We start from the raw sequence: 25,462 nt of genomic DNA on the forward strand, positions 1-25,462 counted from the left end.
TTTCTCAAGTCCTGGATCCAGCAAATGTCACACAGGTATATAAATATCATGTCTCTGTGGTCTCTCAAGATTTAAAATCCCCAGCCTTTCTTTGTCTTTCAGGATATTGACATATTTAAGGAATACAGCTGATGGACCATTTGCACAGCCCTTTCTTCTCATATGGATATTTTATTTTTTGAGCTTATCTACGTTTAATCTCTGCAGGACATTTGAGGAATGAAGTCCTGGGACCTTTTGGGTTTGTTAGGGCCACAGTCAGTCTGTAAATGCCAACACCAGAGATGCTAGCATGTGTAAGGGACTTTGCTAAGAGTCATCTTACGGTGAAGGGAGAATAGAGAAGGCAAGTCTTGAAGCATAAGTTCTTTGGAGGATGGAAACTGTAAAGAAGCTGATTTTGTGGGAGAAAACAGGCAAAGAAAAGCGCTTTCAACTCTTTTAAGTCTTCTTCATGTGGAGGGGAAAGGTGTGAGTGTCCTAAGCATGGCTGATTTGTTAAACTTAGGAGGAGAATTGAGGAAATCAAAGTGAGGAAATGATATGGTGCTTGATTGCAACAGTGTAAGATCTTAATGACGCTGTAAACATCACAACCCCTCCCCAGCCCCAGCCCCAGCCCCAGGGGGATGAGGGGAAGCCAGTTGATACAGAGATATCGGGGAGGCAGCTCTGAGCCTTGTTCATGCACTGCCCCCACAAAGAGGTGCTCATCGGTGACCTGCTTCCCCTCTGTCTCAATCCCAATGAGGCCTGAGCAGCTGAGTGAGTGACACAAGTGGGTGAAATGTGTGCAGGAACCTCAGCTGTCTCCTGCTGGGCACTGTAGCCCAGGTGAGGTGAGGGGTTAATGTCCTTTCTCTCCTCTTACTTCCTCCAGCGGGAGGATGCCAGAGAGTGAAGAGGGCAGAAGAAAGTCTTGGCAGAGCTGGGAGGGGAAGGAGGACATTCCAGGGTTGGGCAAGAAATCTTTACATATTGCCAAGTGGCACTCGGTCACTCTCCAGCTCCAGATGAGAGCTGGATTCAAAGCCATGGACATGAATTTTGCTTTCTGGTCTGGTCCAGCTCACTTGACTGCCCACCCTGTATAACCATGCAATAGCTGCACTGAAGCAGCTCAGGGACAAGAACATTTTGTTGAAAACTACCACTGTTTGTGTCTTCCAGCAAGCTAGCCAGTGTCCAGGGGACACAGATCTGGTGGGTCTTAGATGAAGGTATGTGCTGCGGCAGGGATGTGCTCCAGCTATGCTAGGAGGGCCAGGGCAAAGCCTAGAGGAGGATCTGTTGTGCCTGGAGAGTTAACCTGTCTGGGGACCCGTCTGAACTCAACCTTGAGGTTTTCTGCTGGCTGGGCGTTTTCTCAGACTGGAGGCCCTCCATGGTACCTGCGTCGGTGACGTCACGTAGGACAAAGGGAGCACCTATCTATTAGTGATGGGAGTGTCCATGGTACAGCCACACAGAACCTGGGGGAAAATGAGACAGAGGGTGAGGGAAAGCTTGGTGGGTGTTTGAGTCAGAAAGGATGAAAAGATGGAAGAAGGAAGAAGCAGGTGGACGGAATGGGACTGTTCCCTTCCTGCTTATTCCTGGGTCTCATCCTGCCTTCTCCTGCCCTCAACCCCCAGCCCCAAAGCCTGATTCAGGCCACAAGGCATTGAGCCTGATTCAGGCCACAAGGCATTGTGCCTGATTCGGAGCTGACCGGGTCATTGTGCAGCCCTTGGGTGCCATCCTGGCAGGGGTGTGAATGACTTTGTATGTGAACACAAGGCAATATTGGCATGCATGCATGTTGTCAGGCAAGGCATTTCCCTGTCTTGGGAAAGTGATACTGGTGCCTTTTTCCAGCCATGTAGGATGACAACTTGTTAGATACTGTTCTTGATGCAAACTGTTCGCTCATCACAGTTAGGTTGCCACCTTGTGGTCTTCATGAGCCTGGAGGAGCCGAAATAGGTGTCCTGCAGTACCCTCTTAGCTGATGTGGGCCCTGCCCTTTGTGCTGAGGGTTCGGGGGTCCTGGCCTCACCTTGGATCCCCACTCAGCCTGAAGTCAGAGAGTCCAGAGGCACGCAGTGCTTCCTCGCCCTCATCGCCATCTGTGTTATCTGGACGTAGCCTGGAAGGGCTGAGTGGAGCAACACCTCTCAAAGACTTCAGAGAGGGTGAGGCCACAAAGGACAAGGTTAGGGAGGCATGGGGGCTGCCTGTGAATGTGTGATAAGAGAAGCCACTGGCATCACCTTTCACTCCAACGCTGTCCTTTACTCCCAGGGGATGGAGAAGTTAGGGGCAGTGTGACTCCCCCAGCTCCCCCAGGCCACCCCCCTGCCCTAGCTTCTGGATTGTGGTCCTAGAAAAGCAACCTTTGGTTCCTATTGAGTAGGGCAGGCTTAGAGAGCAAGCAAAGCCTTGAGCCTGAGAAGATGAATTTCTGATTTTGATTATCTGTTGAACAGTCCTGCATGTCTATCACTGTGTGTGAGTTTTCCAACTTTCCAAAGTGCAGAGAATCTCAGTGACCCACTAGGTAGAAAAGGCAGGACTAGAGACTTGGGGGATGAGCCTCCCATACCAGTGATCTCTTTCACATACTTAGGGATCAAGGACTTCTCACCAAAGGAGAGTTTGTGGCTGGAAAGAGCTCAGAGACTGACCTTTTTTAACGTGGAAAGTCATTTCTGGATCCTGTATCTTTGGGTATCTCTATATACACCCAGGTGATGGAACAGTCAGACAGGATTTCTGTACTAAGAGGCCTAGTATGAGACAGTCCCAAATGGAGAGAGGGGATTTGTCTAGGAGAGATGCCCCAGTTTTGCTCTGTTTTAGCACATTTTCCTCCTCTTCCCCAACTCCTGTCCATATGGCAACACATAAAAGCAGTAAAGCTCAGTGGCTGAATAATGGCAGGAAGATGAGGGCACTGGTACTAGGGAACATTTTCAAGTGCTTTGTTTCCACTTCCAGGGCTCACAGGTGGTTCAACCCAGGGGCCATCATCCATTTGCTCAGAGTTGTACAGAGAGCACAAAGAGTTCTTCCTTAGCAGGTGTCACTGACATTCAACACAAGGGGAATGGGACTCCCTGGACTTACACACCACCAAGTCTCTGTGGTAGGACAACCCTCTGTAATGAAAATGCAGCCTTGGGATCTGGCTGTGGGTTTCTTTGGGGTTCAACCATCCTTCTCTTAGGACACAGTGGAAGCAGGTTGACTAGATATGTAGGCATTACCTGCTTCAGCCTGGCTTAAATAGAGATGTAGCCAAGAATTTAAAGTGTTTCATTACTGCCTTTGCTAGTGAGGAACTCCCACCCTCTGCAGTTCTAACCAGTGGCATTGAAGTATAGCTCTGACACTAGCTGTGGGATCTGAGACAAATTACTTCAACTCTCCAAGCTTTAGTTAAAACCGGCATAATGATACTCATCTCCTTTATGTTAAGTTTGCAGTTCAATATCTGGCCCATTTTAAGTGTTCCATAAGAAATAGGTGACCGGGGACTTCCCTGGTGGTCCAGTGGTAAAGAATCCACCTTACAATGCAGGGGACGCGGGTTCAATCCCTGGTCAGGGAACTAAGATCCCACATGCCGCGGAGCGACTAAGCCCGCGTGCCACAACTACTGAGCTCGCACGCCTCAACTAGAGCCCGCGTGCTGCAAACTACAGAGCCCGCGTGCTGCAAACTACAGATCCCATGTGCTCTGGAGCCTATGGGCCACAACTATAAAGAGAAAACCCACATGCCACTAGAGAGAAGCCCACACACCACAATGAAGAGCCCCCATGCTTCAACGAAGATGCCCCGTGTGCCACAACTAAGACCCGATGCAGCCAAAAATAAAAAATAAGTAAATAAGTAATAAAATAAATCTTAAAAAAAAAGAAATAGGTGACTGTTTTGACTGACAGTTAAAAAATTCTTTTCTGTATAAAATAATCTCGTTGATGGAGGTTATACAAATTTGTAAAGCATATCCATACTTAGTAACCAACTGTAAGACTATACTACAGTTGGAATCACGATTCTTCAGCATCAAATAAGGGACAGTAAATATTTATTAGAGCAACATAATCTTTGTTGCTACAGCTCACAAGGACATGTTTATTAAAATTGGTGGCACTAAGCCAAGACTGACTATTTTAGTTGCAAGAAAAAGGAAAGTCCATATCAAATGCTTGGAAAATTCTAACTAGTTTCTCTTCTCTGATGGCAAGATTTGTTCCCTATACTAGAAACACACATGGCATGAGACATTGTGAATATTGTGGGGGTGAGTTTGAAGACTCCAGGATTAGCTAGATTTGGGGGAAGCCCTTAGTTGATCCCGGAATCTCAAGTAGGAGCCAAGCTTAATGCTTCCAAGTCATGCTCTTTTTATACATGAGAGTCTATGTATTAATTGCCGGTAATTTTTATTCAGCCTTTTGCATACATCAGAAACTTGGACATTTTATGAGTTGTAAAATAAAATGTGAATTTCATCCATATAGCTTTCGGCAGAAAGAAGTTTCTTTCAACAAAGTGTGTTTAGTTTTGCTTGTTTTACTCTCATACATACCAGTGCTTACTAAAGGGAATCCATTCTTATTTATATTACTATCTTTTTTTTAAAAGATCCTTTCCACTTACTTTTCACAAAGCTAGGCTCTACTGGTAAATGCCTTTTTCTCCCTGCATTCCGTGGAAAGCATACAGACACTAAATGCTAAGTGGAAAGCAACCAAAACCCAAACTTGCAACTCAGTGCACTTGAAAATGTGTAGCTGGAGTCAATTCTTTGTCTGGAGCCTTGATTCTGTTGCTAGGTGGCAATGTTCCCTCACCAAAAGGATGGTTATTAGAGCCTACAGGTCCCTTTCTGAAACAGAAAGGAAAATACTGCCTTACTGTCTCTTCATTAGCAACTTTTCAACCAGACTTCCTGGTTTCAGCCCACAAAGAGGCATCAGCACTGTCTGAAACTGCCAGGCTGGAATGATCAAAACAAAAATTTCTTCCTGCTAGCCACTGTACATTGCAAAACTGGGCAGTCTGTGGTATAAAGCGCCTGGTTGCTTCCAGTAAATATAAAAATCCACTCTAGGCAGGGACAAGAGTTATCCCAGGCCCTAGTAAACCAGTGATATAATCTTGTTTGTCCAGTGATTGGTGGTATAGTATTCAGTTCACAAAAGAGCTCTAGCATTGAGGTCACAGAACATCTGTATGTGGTGTGCCTATGAATTACTGAAGGTTCTTTTTAAAAAGGGAGTTTATTTCACTTCATTATCAGACAGGGTTGCCAGATTCAGTAAATACAAATATGGGACGAACAGTTAAATTTGAATTTCAGATGAACAATTATTTTTTTTAAGTTAGGTTTATTGAGATATAATTTACACACAATAAAATTCACCCTTGTAGGTAATAAACAGATCTATAAATGTTTACACATGTAAACATCATGTAACTACTACCACACTCAAGATATAGAATGTTTTCATCAGCCCAGAATTACTCCATGCCCCTTTTCAGTCAGTCCCTCACTCACCCTCTACCCCTGACAAGCACTGGTCAGATTTGTCATTAAACGCTTACCTCTTCTACAGTGTCATATAAGTAGAATTATATAATATCAATATATAGCCTTTTGTGACTGGCTTCTTTCATTTAACATAATACTTTTCAGATTCATCAATGTGGTTGTAGGTAACAGCAGTTGATTTTTTTTTAAGTATAAGTATAATCCATGGAATAATTGAGACTTACTTATAATAAAAAAGTATCTGTTGTTTGTCTGAAAATTTCTAAATCAGTGGGCCTGGAGTAGAACTTGGAACCTGCATTTTAACAAAAACCCATGGTGTTTCCCATGCAGGTGATTCTAAGATCACATCTTCAAACACCAAGGGTATGAAGCAGTAGGGTTGTAAGTCTCCTTGAGAATCTGCTTAACTCATTGAGTCTTTTACCAGAAAAACAATGATAGAAACTCAGTACTTTCACACAATTTCAGGAGGTTGTAGGATTGACCAAAGTTCATAAACTCCATAAACCCCAGGTTAAGAACTGTAGTGTTGTCATGTGTTTGACTGAAAAGCTCAAGTCTTCCACAAAAGTGAGGAAAGCAAGTTATTTCAGATTCTCCCACTCCCTCTGCTCATCATATTTCCCCACACTTTTCACAGCAAGGGGATTTTTTTTTTTTTGTCTTTCTATAAGATATGAAGCCTTGCAACTCTCTATTCCTATTTAAATGTTTATTTATTAAATCAAAAGTGGATTAATCATTTACATATCATAAAAGCCATACATAGGTATCACAGAAAGCTAACACTGCAAAGAAACTTAAAAATGAAAAAGAGGAATAGGTAGTCGTACCACCCAAAAAGGGAGAGAGATAATCATTTTATTTATTTATTTATTTATTTATTTCATAGCTGGGATAATAAAGGCATGATGCCTGGGTCCTACTCCACATATTCAGATTTACTTGGTAAGGGTGTGTTCTGGACTCAACATTTTTCTTACTTTCTTTTTTTTTAATTGAAGTATAGTGAATTTACAATATTATATTAGTTTCAGGTATACAGCATAGTGATTCAATATTATTACACATTATTCTCTATTTAAAGTTATTACAAAAAATGGCTGTATTTCCCTGTGCTGTACAATATGTCCTTGTTGCTTATTTATTTTATACATAGTAGTTTGTATCTCTTAATCCCCTACGCCTACCTTGTCCCTCCCCTCTCCCTCTTTCCACTGGTAAACACTAGTTTGTTCTCTATGTCTGTGAGTCTGTTTCTGTTTTGTTATATTCATTCATTTATTTTAACTTTTAGATTCCACATATAAGTGATAACATACAGTATTTGTCTTTCTCTGTCTGACTTATTTCACTAAGCACAATACCCTGTAGGTCCATCTGTGTTATTGCAAATATTAGAAGTTCATCCTTTTTTTAATGACTAAACAATATTCCATTATATATATACATTCATCTTCTTTATCCATCCGCCTGTTGACAGATACTTAGGTTGCTTCCATATCTTGACAATTGTAAATAATGCTGCTGTGAACTTTGGGGTACATGTCTCTTTTCGAATTAGTGTTTTCATCTTCTTTATATACATACCCAGGAGTGGAATTGCTGGATCATATGGTAGTTCTATTTTTAGTTTTTTGAGGAACCTCTATACAGTTTTTGAAGGACTCAGCATTTTTCAAAGGCTCCACAGGTGATAGTAACATGCAGCTGAGTTTGAGAGCCACTGCTCCATGCACTTGCCATTGACTTGTTCTCTGTGCTCTTTCTATATTCTTGGTTAATTGGGCCTTGCAGAATGGGTTGTAGAACCTGTTGGGAATCAATTGGAATCATACCTGTACATCAACACAAAAGGAAAAATCTTCTAATGACTCGTTCATGCTGGAGGTATGTCTACAATTGGACATTCCTGATGAAGAATAGGGGAGCCCTGCTTGAAGAAATAAGATTAGGTCAGAATGGGAGAAAATTATAGCCAGAAATGATTAAATTTCACCATAAACCCCTGGAGTTGCCTGAATTCTGTGATTAGTGAGAGCTAATCAGAGCTGAGGAAGAAAAGGAGTCGTTAATGGCAACACTCCAAGAGGAAGACCTAATAATAGAGTTAAGATTTGAGCACCAAGGCAGACCCAAGTCTCTGGAAGTGATACAGGCGTGCCCAGTGACTCGACATCCTATCTCCAACAAGCAAATATGTCATGGACGGGGGTATCCTCACAAGGGAATCCTCACTGCTCCCCCAATCCCAAACTTTCCCAAGGCTGGCATTGAAGACTCCAGTTTGCTTTGCATGTGGTGATATTTCTTATAAGTGAAGTCACCATGGAAGTCCAGCCACCCAACCCTCTAGCATTCACTAGTCCAAGTTGCACGAGTTTTCAAATTCGGTGGCAACCTTTAGGCTGGTACTGAACATTAAGAAATGGGTTGAAAGAGTCTTGAGACTTATGAGCGATCTCAAGGAACATATTATGGTTGGTTGTACCAACAGAACTCCAGATTCACAACAACTTGCCTCCATCCTTAGATTCAGAGACCCTGGAGGGAGGGACTGAAATGGTCTGGGGCCTTCTCAGTACTTCCTCTCAAGGGGTCACGCATCAGAAACAGACATGTTAGCCGTCTTACTGACGGTGGAAGAAATGTGTCAGGGGACTCAGGGTGGAGATTCTCATGTGCACATCACATTACAGTTGTTGCAGATATCTTGTAATATAATTTACTATAAAATTATGGCAGTTATTAGACCAGCTGTTAGATATTGTTTTTTATTAATAAAGCAGCAGTATATTACCATAAACGTTATTTTAGTGCTTTGACAACTGTATTTCAATATTATTGATATTCTTTGTTATCCTATATGTGTTACTTTATGTACTTGCAAACATGAACAGGTCTTAATTTTATATCAGTTTGATTCATGATGTTGTCACTTCCGTTTTTTAGTTTAGAGGTGTTTTAGGAACTGGGAGGAGAAAACTAGCAGGGGGAAACAGGGAAATTTTATGTTGTTATAGCCTACGTTCTTTTATTCTACACATTGTTTCTTTGGTTCCAAGGATTTTTTTTTATCTGATAGTCTGACTTACATATGCTTATTTGCTTTCTATAAGAACCCCTTTGAATTACCTTTCCCAGCAAATAATTATTTGCTTCCCAATGGGAGGCTAGGATGACTCCTTCAGGATCTACTGCAGAATCAATGATAAGGTACATTAATGAGTCTCAGAATCACTCCTAGGAGACTGTTTTCCTTTCCGTGCTCTATCCTGTTGATGTGGCCTCTCCTTTTCACAGCATTGGGAATTGTAATTCAGGTACAATATGCTTATTCTCTGTGTCTCCAGATCACAGGTGGAGATGTGGCTTTTAGAAACATCTCATATTCTAAGTTCCAAAATCAATAATAGGATAAGCTTAGAAGTGGTTTATATGCCACCCCCCCCCCCATTGATATCTTAGGAATAAATGTCAAGAATAGAAATGGAAATTATCTATTCAAGGAGGCCTAATCACAAACATTTTCAAGGCTATTTTTATTGGGGAATGTGCTGCAGCACTGCTCCTGAGCTCTTTTCTCAGAAGGACACAAGCCAGAATGGCATCTCAGAAGTTTATTGTATCAGACATAACAGTAAAGGAAACTTACATTGGTACTAGTGAAAGTTAATGTTCAAAGCAAATAATGAAATGTGTTTGTTTATGTGCTTGTTAATACCTCCCTATATAATGAAGAAAATTGTATTTTCATCATATGCTTTTTTGAGTCCTATGTAACTTCCTCCCATTTGTCCTGGTATGACATGAAGTCAGCCCTTATCATATTTATATCTTTGATGAAATACCTAGAGACAAAAGGAAGGATGCAGGGGCAAATTAGTATATAATGCCATGTAGTTAAATATGTTCTTTACCTCACTATTCCCTTCATTTTTTCTTGGGTCTAGAACCTGAGAGGAAGCTACAAAGATACCCTCTCTGCTGTTGACATTACCTGCTAGAAGAGAATTGAGGATGATAGCATGGCTAAAGTGTGGCATTTCTTGTAGAGAATGCTTTCCCTCCTGAGCAGGGATCGAACCCGGGCCCCCCGCATTGGGAGCACAGAGCCTTAACTGCTGGACCACCAGGGAAGTCCCTTGTTTTAAAATTATAGGTCTCCTATATATATATATATTTGCACCCTCCTTTATAGACATTATATACTATTTATTTTCATTGTAATGATGCATTAAGTTTATAGATGCTTAAATGTAAACAGCACAAATTTTAATAGAGAAGGATGATGGTGAGGGGGTGTTTCCCATAATCTGTCTTCTTTTTTTAATAAAAAGAGCACAAAAGAGTTTCATTCTAAAAAATTTATTAAAGTAACTATTTGCACAGGATTCTGTTTGAGTAGATTAACTCCTCTTGCACTTTGACAGATAATAATGTTGTGAAGAAACATAAACACAACTGCATATGACAGTGCATATGTCTGTGAAAGGCAGTATGCTGTGTCCTGCAGGGTCTTCAGGGACAGTCTCTGCCTTCATGACCTTCAACTCTTATAATGGAGAGGAGATAAGTATATAAACAAAGCACAAAGCAGAGGGAGGTAAATGACATACAGAGATATACACAAAGAACTTTGAGAGTTCAGAGGAAGATGAACCTCAGATTCGACCTCACCCACAGAAACTTATTTCGAAAGTTTGCAATGTGGCCTCAGAATCTGTAAGAGGCATTTCAGCGCATCTGATACAGGTGGTCCCCAGACTGCTCTTTGAGAAATACTGATCTAATGGTCAATAGAGCTTTGCTTTCCTTTTGAGTAGCTTTTTATTACTGAGTTTAAGAATTCTATCTCATAAGCAAATTTAATATTATCTAGAACACAGAACTTATATCCTATGAAAGAAAAAGCTCTTTGCCACACCTTTTTTTAAATTACTACTAGGTCCACAATCCTTTATCTGAAACCTTGTTGTTAGACGTGTTTCAGATTTCAGAATTTTTCTTAGAAAGGTACTAAACAATCCATCTCTAATAAAAATTTTAATTTTTATTCTTCCATCAGCATCAAAACTCTTCAGGCTTTATAATCTCTCTCTGATTTTCCCAATACGACCCTACCCACAGCACTCAAAATCTTCCAGCACTGCTTCTGAGATCTTTCATGTTTTTCTGAAATAATCTAAAATTTAGGTCTAAATTTTAATCTAAAATTTATTTAAATTGTGCTTCTATTTTCATTGAAAGCAAACCTTAACATTCACTTATACACCTTAGTATCAGCAATTTTTTAGATATAATGATGTATTTTTACTCACTATTGCTTCTTTTATTCCATATATTCCTTTTCTTGGGTTATATTTTACTCTTCCTGGAATACATTCTTGCTTAAATCTTTATAAAAGGCTTATGGATGATAAGTTTTATGAAAAACATTTCTTCTGCCATTACCCTTAAATACTGGTTTAGAATAATGGAGAACTCTAGGTCAAAATTTCCCTCAGAAACTTAAAGACGTTATTCCTTCAACCTCTTGTGTCCTATATTTCAAATGAAAAGTTGGAAGTCAATCTGATTCTTTCTCTGTTATACTTTTTTATTCTCTCTGGGTAATTTAGTATATTCATTTTATACTTGAAGTTTTACTAGGACTTTGGTAGGTATTTTTAAAAGTATCTTTCTTGCTCATCGTCTGGTAGACATAGCCTTCTAATCTGAATGCTCAAGCCTTTTCCCGACACAGGAAAATTATTCTGTTCTTCAATTTTATCTTCATCCAATTCTTCTCCTGAAGCTGAGACCTTAGAGACCCAGTAAAAGACCTCTGTCTTCTTTTGCATGTTCTGCAAGAATAAGGTGACTGATATTCCAGCTCACTGATTCTGTTTTCAGTGCGGCGCATTCTACTATTCAGCCCTCCATTGAGTTAAATTTGTATTTCAGAAATTATATTTTTAATTCCAAAATTCCTAAGTCTTGTTATTCACAGCGAATTTTTTCCCTTGATAAAATATCCTTTCAAATCTCTCTCAAGTTACTGAGTATATTCTTCTTCTGTTCCCTGTACAGAGTCTGCTTCTATGAGGATTAGTCTGTTTGTTGAGTTGAATTAGTTTTTCATGGGCAACTCTTTTTTTTAACTCTGTTTTTGAGCTTGGGCATATTTCTGGGTTCTTCTTATAATAGTTCCCTTTTTCTCATATGAGGTTGAGAATCGTTCAGTTCTGTTGGGTTTTACCACCAGTGCATTCCCTCTGTTTTGTATCTTCCAGAAATCCATAGGGGCTTTTGAATTATGGTGGCACACCTTCAGGCCTGCAATACCCAGGTGTAGGTCTTTGGTTGTATATGGTTCTTGCTATTAATAAAGGGCTATGTTGTTTCCCATTTGGTTATTGCTTCTTGCATATATATGGCCTGAAATCCCACAAGGAGGACAGATGAGCATAGGGGCAGGATTGTTGGATGCTTGGCAATAATAAAAGCATCCCAAACCCCCACTTTCCCCAAACCAGTACTTATTGATATCCAATGTGGGCTCATGTGGATATCTCCATAAGAACTGGTACTTAGGCCAAAGTATCATGTAGGGAGACTGAGGGTCTTGGTGCACCTGTGACAGCTGACATTGTAACTTGACTTAATATTAGATTTTTAGGAAAAGAGGTACTTTTGAGTCAGAAAATACTCATCTCAAGACAAACAGAGCTTCAATATTACAGCTGTTTTAGGTACTGGTAGTGGAGTAATTTGTTGTTGTTGTTACCAGAGCTTGTGCTTCTCTTCATTGTATTACTCAGCCATGACTGTGGGCCAGTATTTTAAACTGTAAAAGCCATTTGATTCCTGAGGACTAGAGAACACTAATGTGTGAAACATTTGGAATTTAAATTCTTAGTGCTTGGCATGGGTAGGTGGCACTAAAATGGTAGTTCCAAATCTAGTTCCTCTTTATGCTATTTTGAAGAGGATACAAAGAAAAGAAAATCACTGTGGATTTCTGCTTTGGATTTATGTGGCTTGTCCTTAGGTCCTGGCATTCACTACTCTGGCCCCTCACCATCATGGTCTCCACCAGCACATGGCCTCACACTGCTTCTAACTTGTTCATTTCATAAGCTCAAGTCATAGATGTGAGCTAAGCTTGTGGGTTCAACTGTGGTGGGGTGGGATTGGGGGTTGGTATGGAAGGTGATTTTGTTTCAAACAGACATTTAAAGAGAAATGAAAACCCTATTAGGTTGACATAGAGAAAAAAATTCAATGAGATTATTAAAAATCTAAGAGCTGAAAAGGAAATTTAAAAGCTGTGCCCAGGACTTCCCTGGTGGCACAGTGGTTAAGAATCTGCCTGCCAATGCAGGGAACACGGGTTCGAGTCCTGGTCCGGGAAGATCCCACATGCCACAGAGCAACTAAGCCCATGTGCCACAGCTACTGAGCCTGTGCTCTAGGGCCCATGAGCCAAAACTACTGAGCCTGCGAGCAACAACTACTGAAGCCCACGTGCCTAGAGCCCATGCTCCGCAACAAGAGAAGCCACTGAAATGAGAAGCCTGCGCACCACAACGAAGAGTAGCTCCTGCTCACCGCAACTAGAGAAAGACTGCGCCCAGCAATGAAGACCCAACACAACCAAAAATAAATAAATAAATAAGTTTATTAAAAATAAATAAATAAAAGCACGTTTATATTGTATTAAAAAAAAAGCTTGGGGCTTCCCTGGTGGCGCAGTGGTTGAGAATCTGCCTGCTAATGCAGGACACACGGGTTCGAGCCCTGGTCTGGGAAGATCCCACATGCCGCGGAGCAACGCGGCCCGTGAGCCACAACTACTGAGCCTGCGCGTCTGGAGCCTGTGCTCCGCAACAAGAGAGGCCACGATAGTGAGAGGCCTGCGCACCACAATGAAGAGTGGCCCCCACTTGCCACAACTAGAGAAAGCCCTCGCACAGAAACGAAGACCCAACACAGCCAAAATAAATAAATTAATTAATTAATTTAAAAAAAAAAAAAAAAAAAGCTTGTTCCCAAACACAAACCAGGATTCTGGTTTGCTTCAAAACTCCAAAAGGAATGTGATTATCTCATAAAACTGGGTGTTGGTCTTATAGTCAGAACAGGAAGAATATGAAACATGTCTGCTATTTTCTCTTTCCTGTTTCTTTGTCTACCCACCTTGCCCTAAGAAAACATTAAGTCTCTGCTATGTTCTTTGACTGGCAACAGCAATGTGGTCTGGATTACACCATATGCTGGGATCTAGAGAAATAACTTGGCTTGGAAATAAACAGCTGTCATCACTTGGTATTCACACGTACTTTGTGGGTGTAGACTGATTCATTGACGTTCTTGTATGTTCTGCTGACCCTATGAACTTCTGAAAGCCAGAGCAGTGAGACAAGTAGGTTTGGGAACCAGGGGAGCCAATGGTATAAATCTCCATCTGAGTCTAATGGTCTGAGAACTAGGAGCATCATGTTCAAGGGCAGGAGAGGACAGATGTCCCAGCTCAAGCAAGACAGCAAATATGCCCTTCCTCCACTTTTTTGTTCTATTCAGGCCCTCAACGGATTGGTAGATGCCCACCTACATTGGTGAAGGCAGTCTTCTTTACTTGGTCTCTTCAAATGCTTATCTCTTCCAGAGACACCTTCACAGATATACCCAGAAATAAAGTTTTACCAGCTATCTGGACATTCCTTAGTCCAGTCAAGTTGACACACAGAATTAACCATCACACCCTGTGTGAGTGGAGGATAGTCTACCATCAGTAGACCTTAATCTCTGTGTGCCATCCTGAGGTAATGAGAGGCAATCAAAAATGAAAATTAAAGTGGAGGGGACATGTCAGTTTTCTCTGCCCACCTGTTACTGGTTCCTTGAGAAGGATAGAGTTGTTAATCAGCATAGTAAGAGCCCTGGGCGTACACTGGGTGTTTTTGTTTGTTTGTTTTCTTGTTTACTTATGGGTGGGGTTACTGCATTTTTAAAGTCTTCATCCATGTAGGGCTACTCTCTTGCCTTCCTATCTCAGAACAAATCAGAGACAGGCCAGCCATTCTCTTCTCCAGTGGTTACCAACCAGGTGGATTTTGCCCCCCAGCAACATTTATCAATGTCTTCAGACATTTTTGGTTGTTACACCTGGGAGTGGGTATGTGCTATTGTTATTTAATGGGTAGAGGTCAGGGATTCTGCTGAACATCCTACAAAGCACAGGTCAACACTCCCCTTCCCATCAAAGAATTATCTGGTCCAAAATTTCAACCCTGGTGCCAAGGTTGTAAAACACTGCTCTTCATTTTCTTCTATTCCATGAGGCTATGTATGTAAGTGGACCAGGGTACAGGCCATCCTTTTCTCTACAAGTACAATTGAATGTGTTGCTCACATGTGGGAGAGTAGGACACTTTATTTAGGTCATCTTAGCCATGTTTTTGAACATAGACAATGAGAGAGCCTTGCATTGTCCATCTTGTTAATGATTTTAAAAAGTGATAATGTATTTCCCTTTTGCTTATTATTCCTTATATTTGGTTCCCTCCATTGAGAATTTTGTAGGGAACTTAGATATTCCTTGTTTCTGGGTTGTAATACCATCATAATATCATGAAAACTTTGCCTTCTTCCATGTGTTGTCTCCTATCAGTGTATCTTCAACCTTTCCCTCTATACAAACTCCTTCCTGTTAGTGGAAAAACATGCTCATATTTCCTCCTACAGTTTGATAAATAAGTACAAAATAATTTTTAAAATCCCTTTTCCTTTCTCCCACATCCCTGTTCTCTATTTAATAGTGAAGCTTTTTTGAAAGAGCTGAGAAATGGCAAATTTAACACAGCCAACGAGTGTTCCATTGATAAGTGAGGTAAGCCCACGCTCAGACCCAGACCAGGTATGTGTCCACAATCAAAGCACAGTCAAAGTTATTGCTTTCATGCAGCCTACCCTTAGTAAATATTTTGTTGCAGGTAAATGGAAAAAAAAAAAAGATTAAACAGTTGACTCACCTCTCAAAACTCCTGCTGAAATTTGGACACAAGAACAATGAAGAAAGTAAAGAAATTTAGAAAATTCAGGATACTCTGAGTTGGGGACAAATCACTTCTAACCATGGAAGCCAGATTTTCGTTTTCTCTGACTCACTTGAACTAAAACACAAGCATATGACGTATAGCTCCCCAACCAGATGCCCCTGTGTCAGACTTTGGCTCAGTTACTAGTGACACAGAGAATCAAAGACTGCATAGTCAGTTATGAAGTGGCAATCCTGGATAGCCCTCTCCAGTTTCCAGAGGCAGTAGTGATATTTCCTACAGCTGGTACAAGGTCCAGAAGGCATAAAGAAAGTGGTACAAGAGACTTTTCTTATCCACCAGGAGAGGCCGTATGGCCTTCATGGGACCGGTTTTATAGATTTTGGATATTGTTCCTTGCTATGTAGCCTCTACATCTGGTTCTTCAGCCTTCTTGGATATGAAGTGAGCTACCGAATATCTCTTAATTTATTCTTTTCTAATTAAATTACTCAGAACTTGTTTTTGTTGCTTGGTATCTGAGACTCCTTGGCAAACTGGCAGCCAAATGTGATATAAATATGACACAGTCAGTCCCTGTCACAAGCAAAAGGGCAGTAAAATGAATTGTTTAATAGCAGCACCACACTTTATTAGATTCTCTGCTCTAACCATTCCTCTTCTTGCCTTCCTCTGTTTGTGGTAGCTACATCTGTTAAAATAGGAATGGTACAATTTAGTTTTTCTCTAGGATCAAATCCCTTCGCTCCCTGTAAGTTATACCTAAGCCCTGGGTACACAGTGATAGATAAATACAGGTTTTCCCCATGATGCAAAAGCAGAGCGTTCCTATGAAATCTTTCCTAGGCTGAAATGACGTAAGGCAAAGAAGCGATTACCTTAGGACCCATTTTGCTAATAGATTCACAAAACAAATCCAGATGAAGCCCAGATGCTCACAGACAGATTTCAAGGCTATGGCAGCTTGATGCTGGGATGCTCAGTGTAGTTCCCTAGGAAGGAGCTTGGTTGGCGGTGCCATTCCCACTGCTCAGGGTTCATGCTGCCTCTGTAAGGACTCCCTGCAAGACAAACACTGACACTATTTAATCCTCTTTGGATTTCTTTCTGTTAGAGAAAACAGGTCTTTTCGTAAAAGCTAAATGGCGTAAAGCAAACTTTCGAAAAGTGGGGAATGCCTTTGATAATAAAGGAAAGAAAACGGGAAATAAGGGAGAACTGATAAGAAGGGTGGGTGTAGACTGTCAGATTTCAATACTCTATGACAGAGGTCTGCAAACTTTTTCTGTCAAGAGACAGATAGTAAATATTTTTTACATGGTAGGCTGTAGCTCTTTGTCACAATGACTCAACTCTGCCATTGTTGCGTGAAAGCAGCCACAGACAACACATAAGCAAACAGGTGGGGCTGTTTTCCAATAAAACATTATTTACAAAAACAGGTCATAGGCTGGATTTGGTTTACTGGTTATAGTTTGCTGATCCCTGCTTTATGTTATGCCAGGTTCTCGGGGTTCTTCCCCCTGTTTACATTTAGGGCCAATTTTCTTATATTCATTCATTCATTCATTCATTCTATGATCACTTATTGAACACTTATTTGTTTCCACAAAGATTCCTGCAACTGAAGCAGCTTACAGCGTGGACTGGATCAGGTAGGCACCTTGGCCATATCCCCTCAATCTCGTCTCTTCAGTTCAAAAATGTCCAACATCCTGCTGCCAGAACCTGCATTTCTTTGCCTCAGGAATTTCTCTGGCCATGAATTGTATAGATCTGTATTCCCCAGTTTCTTAATACACTCCTTCCTTGAATCTGGGTGGGCTCTGTGACTGCTTTGACCAATAGCATGTAGCAGATGCGAGTCTATATAATATCTGGGCCCAGGTCTGAAGAGATTGCCAGCTTGCGCTTCCTATCTTTTGGAACATTTGCTCTTAGAATCTAGACACCATGCTACTAGAAAGCCCAGAGAGCCTCATGGAGAGACCAGTGTGGAAAGGACTCAGTACCAATTTGCTAGTCATGAGAGTGAACCAGGAAATGGATCCTTCAGCTGTAGTCAAGCCAACCCAACTAATGTACTGTGTGGAGCAGGAATGAACTATCCCCACCAAGCCCAGCCCATATTGCAGATTCATGGGCAAAATATATGACGTAGTTGTATTAAGCCTCTAAATTTGGGGAGGTTTTCAATGCTATAATAGATATGCAGGACACTCACCGTGGACTTAAAGTAGTTCTTATTATCAGACTTTAACAGATGAAGGATCTGAGGTTTAGAGAAAAAAGCATGCCTTGCCCAAGGTTTCACAACTAGTAAGTTAGAGATTAGGACTTGAAACCCAGGCCTGCCAGATTCCAAAGCCCAGGCTCTATTTAATCTACCTTGTTGTTTCTCTAAGCCAGAAACTGAACTGAAATAAAATAAAATAAAGTAAAATAAAACTAAATAAAAGGAGGCAATAATAGTGAATTGAAATCATAGGGGATTGCTAAGCAGAGGCTGTCTAGTGCCGCTTTTGGGGAAAACATTTCAGGATTACCATTCTCTCCACCACCACGCTCACGCCTGGGTCCTGCCTCTACTAACTGTCCCTATTTTTTTTTTACTGCTGTCCTAACACTTATGATGTATTCTACTTGTCTGTCTCCTTGAAGTGTCTCTAGATACCTTTAATATATGTATCCCTGTGCCTGTCTTAGTGCTTGCCTTATAGCAGATATTCAGTAAGTGTTCTTTGGATGAATGAATGAATTCTGGAATGTATTGTGGGTGCACAAAGAACTTTATCAGTTAGACTAGAGATACAACTATTAGGTGTGCTGTCTATAACCTGGAACACAAGGCAAAGATGTATAAATAAAGCGTTAATAAGCTCTCCCACTCCATCCATCCCCACCCACACTTGGCTCCCCAAGGTAATCCATGTTAATATCTGGTTGCATCTCTCCACACTTTTCCTCATGTTCATACAAATTGATACAAATACATAAACACATTATGTGGTTTTTGGGTTGTTTGTTATTATTCAAATGTTGTCTTACTTTCCATTTCTCTGCAGCTTGTAAGCTAGCGTAGGGATAAAAAGCACAGTTTCTGGAGTCAGACTGATTAGGCTTGAATCCTGGCTCCTTGCTGACTAGCTCTGATATCTTTGGAAAATTATTTAACCATCTTTGTGCTCAGTTTTCTTATCTATAAAATAAAGTAGAGGAAATAATATTTCTCATCTTATAAGATTGTAAAATGTACAGCACAGAGCTGACACATACATAGTAAGCATTCTAAAAATGCCGGCTGCTATACTATACCTGCCATCAATAGATAGGGGTCTAACTCCTTTTTAAATAGCTGTATAATATCCATAGAATTGAGGTACCAACATTCATTTGACCATTCCTAATGATGTCCATTGGTTGTTTCCAGCCTTGTTTCCACTCTAAATATTGCTACAATAAGCATTTTTGGACTTAAATCTCAGTGCTTTTACTTCTGTGGAATAGATTACTCAAAGAGGGATTGTCGTATCAATTTACTTGAATAGATCTATACCTGGCACAGGAAGGGCTGTATCATTCTCCACGTAACTGTCTCAGAGATTAACTACTGCAATCCCAGCCTGTTTGAGGGGTTTGGCTAGAGACCAAGCAGCCATTGTCCATAGCCAGAAGTCACATGAGCTGCCATAAGTCATATGTCTGTCTTACTTTTGGTTAGAAGTTCAAGTGGGTTCTTTTGATCTGGGGTTCTAGCACCTAGTGGTGAGAACTTTGTCTTTTCTCTGAAAAAGTCTGAAAAGTCTTCTGAAAAAAGTTTTGAATTTTTTTTCTTTTGCCACACCGTGTGGCCTGCAAGATCTCGTTCCTTGACCAGGGATTGAACCCAGGCCACAGCAGTGAAAGCTGAAAACTTATTTTATTTTAATAACCATGTAAGTGAGAGTGACAAAGAACTACCTAGTAATGAAATCACACCAGAACCATCAGTTTCTTCAGCTTAGAAGGGCAGCTGTATAAAATTTAAAACACAGAAAGAAATAATAGGCCAATCCTTTATGAATTGAGTATACCATATTCTTTCATATCTAATGCCCTATGTGACTCAATTCTTAACTGATCTTCCACTTGGGAATCTATTGGTAATGCAAACAACCCTGCATGAAAATGTCTGCTGCCTAGTACAGATCTGTGTCTAGTGTTTCTTCAGCAGAATAGCCTATCTCTTTTCTAAATTAGGTTCTTCTCGTTCCCTATTTTTCATTTCCCCTCTCCATTGTACTTAGACCTCAGACCCTTGGATAGGCTCACAGTACCACCCCTGAGATTTAGAAATAGATAACTTTCTGATTGCTATTTCCTTACAACAAAAGCAGCTTTCCTGATTTCTCAGGCACTAAGCACTTCCAAAGTTCCTAAAACAGAATGTGTAATATTCCTTGACATGCTTCTGCTTATCACTGATCATCCTTTCTAAATATTTTTTAAAAATATTTATTGCTCTCCTTCTGTGGGAAAAAAAGGATCTGGCTTCCTTCTGCTACTTTCTATTGGAAATGAATACCAATATGCCTCCCAAAATAAACAAGCCTCAGGCACCCATGAACACAAAAAAAGTACTTGACCAAACAGAGGTATTTGACTCTGTACTCAGCAGCCATTTTGTTTTTGTCGGTGTAAAAACAAAACAAAATAAGGAGGCCAAGCCCTTAGTCTTTATGAGTTACTCCCAGCAGTCTTTTGTCAGTCTGAAACTGGAGAACATGGGGCAACACATATGAACAGTATGAGGGAAAATAAGCAATTCTTACAAACTGGTTTACTTTAGTATTTTCTATGAGAGGCTTCAACAGCAGCAATATGGCTTTTGGAAACTTGGCCAAGCCCTAAAATGGACTGGTAATATTACAGTTGTCTTAAAATAATTTGGGAGGGGTTATTCTTTTGTTTAAACCTCTTCTTTTCCTGACCCCTTTTCTACTCTTACTCTGACTTCAGGCTCTGACCGCATTCTACATACATGTATTTTTTTAACCAACTTATTTTCACTTCTAGTTTCTGGCCTCGGAAGTAGAAGAGAGAGGAGTTATGAGGCTGCTCAGGCTGCTCTCACAGCCAGAAGAGCACACCTTCTGACAAAGACTATTTTCAGAAAGCTCCTTAGATTAGGTCTCTTTTCAGGATGTCTTTGCCCCCGACCGTTTGTCCAAACTGCAAATTGATGTGGCAGCCCTTTTGAAACACAGTCAAATTGACCACGCCAAACTTTTCTAACTTCTCTAACTGCTCGTGAAAAGACAAACTCTTACTTATGCCAAATGATTCCTATCTTATCTTTTTCTAATTTCCTTGCTTTTCCAGGCCAAGTTGTACAGATCTAAGAAGGACATAACATTTCACACACAGGAGTAAAATGTCCGTGTTAAAAGACATTGCCTTTCAAAAAGGGTTTAAAATACCCTGTTTGTTTTTACAAACTAAATAGAAGGATTAAAATAAAAGGAAAGACAAAGTATGTTAGTTAAAGGCTAACAAAAATAAGGCATATGATAATATTTAGTTAAACATGCCAGGATTAAGAATTAAGAATTAATTAAACTAAGAAGTGTTTATTGAGAAAGGGCAGAATCCTCCAAGAAGATAAAAGAGTTGTAAATCTTAATGCCCCGGGCTTCCCTGGTGGCGCAGTGGTTGAGAATCTGCTTGCCAATGCAGGGGGACACAGGTTCGAGCCCTGGCCTGGGAAGATCCCACATGCCGCGGAGCAACTAGGCCCGTGAGCCACAGCTACTGAGCCTGCGTGTCTGGAGCCTGTGCTCCGCAACAAGAGAGGCCGCGATAGTGAGAGGCCCGCGCACCGCGATGAAGAGTGGCCCCCGCTTGCCGCAACTAGAGAAAGCCCTCGCACAGAGACGAAGACCCAACACAGCCAAAAATAAATAAATTAATTAATTAATTAAATTTAAAAAAAAAATCTTAATGCCCCAAGTAACATAAGACAACAATACGAAAAGCAAATACTGCTAGAAATGCTAAAAGAAAATTTAAAATGCATGACAACAGTGACAAACTGTAACAAAACTCTATCACATTTGATATATCAAATACTCAGAATTTAATTAAGAATACAAAACTTTGCAAATTTTAATATACAATCAGTAAGAATGACTTAATAGATATATTGTTTACTGTGTTCCCAATGTACAGAAAATCACATTTTTCCTAATAGCTGTGAATATTATGTAGCTCTGGAGCAAATATTAGCCCACAAATAAAATCTCAGTAAATTCTAGAGAAATATCCTAGGTTATATTCTTTGATCATAATTAAATAAAAATTTTAGATTGATATTAAAAGATAGGTATAGGTATGTATATGTGTTTAAGTCACACAACAAGAATTAAGAAAGTTTTAAAAGTGAGTCTTGGGTTAGAGATTTTAAAAAACTAAAATTACAAATTAATTAGAAATAAGTGATTATGAGAGGTCCATATACTTTCAATAGAATGTGGTCAAAGATACAGACAGAAACATAGATTTCAATGTGCAGGATATTTTTTAGGGATCAATCCCTGTGGAAGGGAGGAGACCTCAGGACTGGGCAGAGAAAGAAGCCTGTCAGTGGTGTCCTGCGTTGGACCCAGAGAGTTGGGCCATTATACCCTTGCCTTGATCAATCACTGGATTTGGGGCAACGTAGGAAGCGTGGGCTCATGGCTGAGGCAGCTGTCTGTAGCCTCGGGAAACCCTGAAGGAACTGAGAGCTGTAACAAGTCCTTCCTCAAAAGGGAATCTAAGCAGTGCATCTCCATACCCACCATAACTTGATTTAAAAAAAATAGTGACTTAGAATCATCTCTGAAAATTTGGCATGGTGGTCACTAATACCACTACTATTCATCATAGCTAACATAAACAATGCAATAAAACGGGAAAAAACTGGTGAGAGGTTTATGTATAAGTAAGGTGTACAAGAGGCAACAATATTATTTGCAGGCAACATGACTGCATATAGATAAAATGTAAGAAAATCAACGACAACAAAAAAGAATATTTGTTCTACAAGATACATAGAATCAACAGACAAAACTCAGTAGCTTTTCTAAACATCTATACTAGTTATCATCTGAAAGAAAAACCGCATTAAGTGGATTAGAATATAAAAGTAAAAAATAAAGCTATAATAAATGTTTATAAACAAAATGTTTGAATAACAGGGTAAACCGAACTAATATAGACTCCTCTCCCTCAACCACAAGCACATTGAACTGCTGGATAAAATATGAACAAAAGAGATTAAGCACTTACCAGCACTCAAAACAAAGAAAGGACATCCCCCAGAGGGAAGGCTCGGATTAAACACAGTCTCTTGGGGCTACACACCTGGAAATGAGCCCTCACCAGCCTAGAGGAAACGAGCACAACGTGAATGCAGCCATAAGGCCATGAGGACAGTGCTCACATGAATGGTCTTCCCTGGAGGTGTGCAACAAAACAAACTGGTAGAGAAGAATAAATCCTGGATAAAACCAGCTCTCCGGAAGGGCTACCACTTCTGGAAAGGGAGAACTGAAAAAATAATGCCCACTGGCCCTGGGAAGCCAAAAGAAAGTTTGAGTCTTTGAGCTTCAAAGTAGAACTTAAACATGCCTTCTGTTGTACATCAAAGTCTCACATCTGGACCATGCATAGCACTTTTTTTTGTTTTTTTTGTTTGTTTGTTTGTTTTCTGGCCGTGCCATGGGGCATACGGGATCTTAGTTCCCCCACCAGGGATGAAACCCATGTCCCCTGCAGTGATAGCACAGAGTTCTAACCACTGGACCACCAGGGAATTCCCCTGGTCCGTGCATAGCATGGAATTAAAATTTATATTATACATTTCGTATAGCATTCCCCACACTGAAATATTAATACAAAAATATGTGTCATATTAGTGAAAACTCTTGGGAATCACAGCTGAAGCAAACATTTAAACAAACAAATAATAAAACCATAGACCACTTTTACAATTCTGTATTTATAAAATTCCCAACAGGGAAATAAAATCCCTAATAAAGATTTGCTCATTTTAAGAAAATTTCAAGCCACATGAGGAAGTGATCAACTCTGAGAATGTGGTCCCTGAGAGAATGGAAACAAATGAAATGAGACACATAAACACCTTAGATTTCTGCATGGACACACTTTCTGCATGATGGTGCAGGGATGGGTAGCCCAAGCAGAGAAGAGCAGTCTCAATGAGGTGAAGAGACAGGATCAGAATTCAGGGATCCTGAGGTGGCTGGAATCTGCCTAGAAGGCTAATGTAGAGAAGAAATTGAATATTGAAATTGAGTAAATACTAAGCTATTCATTAACAGAATTAGACTTTATAAGGCCAGAAGGAATTAGTACCAGAGAAAGAACAACTACCAGAGTGCTGTGAGATGAACATCTCCCAGGGATGGTACAGGGGTGGGAGATGGGCCATCCAGGGTGGTAGGGCAGTTCTAGAGAAGTCATCAACCACTGAGATACCCTCCGACTTCATGTTTTTCCATCTTGAGTGCTTGATTTTCTTCTTTCAAGAAGCTTTCTGGGACTCCAGCAGTAGTATCCACCTGGGCAGGAGAGATTAAAAGGTGTACCAAGCTAGCTGTCCTTATTTGAATGACCTGTCCCAGACGTCTTACCCATCAACCTGTATATATAGTCACCTAACCATAGCAAGCAGCAAGTGAGTTGCTTTTTGTTTTTTTGTTTGTTTTTGGTTTTTAGTGAACTTGTTGCTCTATTAAATAAAATTTGCTTCTTTTACTACAGAATATGGGAGAAATGGATATTGGTGGAGGCTTCTGGCTGTGGACACAAATTCAGTCTCACTTTCTTCTTTGGCACATGGCTGCTTAGCTAAAGGCGGCTTTCCTAGCCTCCCTTATTGCTACATGTGACCTGGTGGCTAAGTTCGGACAATTGGAATGGGAGTAAAAGTGGTGTGTGCAACAATGGCATCACTTAGTTAAAAGAAAATCTCTTGCTCTGGTTATTCCCTTTTCCTCTTACAGTGTGTTGTAACATGGACATGCCTGCAACTCATCTTTGACAGGCATTTGAGGAAAATTCCTTAGAGATGGACCAGCATCAAGAATGAAGGAAAATTGTTTTCCACATGGAAAAAATAACACCAGCACCCTACGTCATACCATCCATAAATCTAAATGTGAGATGGATCAAAAACATAAATGTGGTAAAACAAAATTTCAAAAACTTTTAGGAAAAAAATCTTAGGGTCTCCAGATCAGAAGAATTTCCAAATAAGACAGAAAAAAAAATTATAAAGAGAAAGATTTCAAAATTTGACAGTAAACTTTTAATGATAAAGGAAAATACAAACAAATTAAAAAGCTAAGATAGGCTGTGGCTAATCTCTAATATACAAATTATTCCTACCCATTGATAAGAAAAACTAACCAATGAAATAGAAATATGGACAAACACTTGCACAATCAATTTAGAGAACAGAAAATTCTAAATGGCTAAGGAACAGACAAAATTAGTTCGGGCCTTGCTGTTGAACAGGGAAATGCTATTAATAAAACAAGGTATTTTTCCTCATAATGACAAAGATTGGAAACATCTGATGCTGTCACAGAACAAGAACACAACCTCACCATATATACAAAGAGAAATTGTTGAATAAACTGGGATAGATTCATGCTCTAAAATACTACAGAGTAATTAAAAGGATGAGATAACTTTCTGTATATTTGGAAATAAGTCTATAATATTTTTAGATTAAAAAAGCCTGTTTCAGAATAATAAGCATAGTATGATCTCATTTTTGGAAAAACTAAATAATCCTGCCCGTTTTCAACAAGCAAACCCTTAT

The 25,462-nt window shown here is 40.1% G+C and overlaps 1 long non-coding RNA gene across 1 annotated transcript; it reads left to right on the top strand.

Moving 5' to 3' along the window:
* The first annotated feature begins 3,690 nt into the window (after window positions 1–3,690).
* On the top strand, window positions 3,691–21,565 carry LOC309665011. The gene is made up of 2 exons (XR_014266153.1): window positions 3,691–8,416; window positions 10,497–21,565. It is a non-coding gene; the product is annotated as an uncharacterized lncRNA (long non-coding RNA).
* Window positions 21,566–25,462: the final 3,897 nt, after the last annotated feature.

Source organism: Balaenoptera physalus, assembly GCF_965194825.1.
Source record: "Balaenoptera physalus genome assembly, chromosome: 7".
In the NCBI taxonomy this organism is placed as follows: domain Eukaryota; kingdom Metazoa; phylum Chordata; class Mammalia; order Artiodactyla; family Balaenopteridae; genus Balaenoptera; species Balaenoptera physalus.